The 1,809-nt window shown below is 42.2% G+C and overlaps 1 non-coding gene across 1 annotated transcript; it reads left to right on the top strand.

Annotated features, from left to right (window-relative positions):
* Positions 1–554: 554 nt before the first annotated feature.
* Positions 555–626, top strand: TRNAE-UUC (transfer RNA glutamic acid (anticodon UUC)). Its single transcript has one exon. It is a non-coding gene; the product is annotated as a tRNA-Glu (tRNA).
* The last annotated feature ends 1,183 nt before the right edge of the window (positions 627–1,809 follow it).

Here is a 1,809-nt window from a genome sequence, read left to right as displayed (position 1 = left end):
ATAATTTTCCTACGTTGAGGAAGTTTGTTCAAAACAAAGAAAAGTGGGAGGGGGGAGGGTAAGCTGGGACGAAGTGAGAGAGTGGCATGGACTTATCTATACCAACAAATGTAAAATAGAGAGCTAGTGGGAAGCAGTCACATAACACAGGGAGATCAGCTTGGTGCTTTGTGACCACCTAGAGGGGTGGGGTAGGGAGGGTGGGAGGGAGACGCAAGAGGGAGGAGATAATGGGGATCTATGTATGTGTATAGCTGATTCACTTTGTTATACAGCAGAAACTAACACACCATTGTAAAGCAATTATCCTCCAATAAAGATGTTAAAAAAAAAAAAGTGATGTGATTCTGTGGTAGCCTTGGCTCACCACAGCTGTGGTCATGCTTTTATTTATGATTAGCTTTCTGCCCAGCATTTTAATTCTAAAAGTATCATGTTAGAGCAAGTATTAAGCTCTGGAAGTAAATTCTGAAAATTTGGAGAGTGTCATTTGTATTAGTGTACTAGGGCTGCCATAACAATACCAGAGGCTTAAAGAACAGAAATTTAGGAGTTCCCTGGTGGTCTAGTGGTTAGGATTTGGCACTTTCACTGCCATGGCCCAGGTTCCATCCCTGGTTGGGAAACTGAGATCCCGCAAGCTGTGCGGCCAAAAAAAAAAGAAAAAAACACACAGAAAAATATAAATTTATTTCTCACAATTCTGAAGGCTGGAAGTCCAAGATCAAGGTGCCAGCAGGGTTGGTTTCTGATAAGACTGTCTGCCTTGCTTGCAGAGAGCTGCCTTCTCTGTGTCCTCACAAGGCCTTTTTCTCTGTGTGCACACATCTTTGGTGTCTCTTTTTTTTTTTGGCCACACTGCATGGCATGCAGGATCTTAGTTCCCCGACCAGGGATTGAACCGTGTCCCCTTCAGTGGAAGTGCAGCGTCCTAACCACTGGACCGCCAGGGAATTCCCTGGTGTCCCTTTTCTTATAAGGATGCCAATCCTATTGGATTACAGCTCCACCCTTATGATCTCATTTAACCTTAATCACCCCCTTAAAGGCTTTAGCTCTGAATAAAGGCACATTGGGGATTAGGGCTTCAACATATGAATTTGGGTGGGTGGGGGCACAATTCAGTCCATAACATTAAAGACATACACCTGACTGGTATAAAAAGAGGTCAGGCCTTTGAGGCAGATAAGGATTCAACTCTTACCTATACAACTTTGTGGCCTTCGGCAAATCAGTTAATCCCTGTGACTGTCACTTTCCTTATATATATGTGAAGTAGGTATGACAGTACCATATGAGGATGCTATGAGGATCGGGAAATATCTCTTCCCTAGAGGGAGATGACATGAGTTAATGTGGGGATTAAGGTGGGGCTGGTGACCTGGAAACCCAGAAAGACCCGCAGATTCATAGGCTCCATTTGTCAGTTATCTGTGCTCTACCAGTAATAGGAAAAGTCAAAAGGTAAAATCTGAAACCTGGTGAGATGGGAAAAGAGAACCTCAAAGAAGTAGCAGGATAAAAAATTCACCCCTGATGAACACAGATGCAAAGATCCTCAACAAAATAGTAGGAAACAGAATTCAACAATATATTTAAAGTATCATACAACATTATCAAGTGGAATTTATTCCAGGAATGCAAGGATGGTTCAATATCCACAAATCAATCAACATGATACAGTAAGTCCCCTACATACGAACCTTCAAGTTGTGAACTTTCAAAGCTGTGAACGTGCATTCGTATGTCCAATCACTTGAGTTAGTTCACATGTCTGGCATACTTTTCAAGGTACTTACTTGTAAGATT

This window comes from Lipotes vexillifer, unplaced genomic scaffold (genome assembly GCF_000442215.2).
Source record: "Lipotes vexillifer unplaced genomic scaffold, Lipotes_vexillifer_v1.1 scaffold242, whole genome shotgun sequence".
In the NCBI taxonomy this organism is placed as follows: domain Eukaryota; kingdom Metazoa; phylum Chordata; class Mammalia; order Artiodactyla; family Lipotidae; genus Lipotes; species Lipotes vexillifer.
This window is presented reverse-complemented; position numbering and strand designations above follow the sequence as displayed.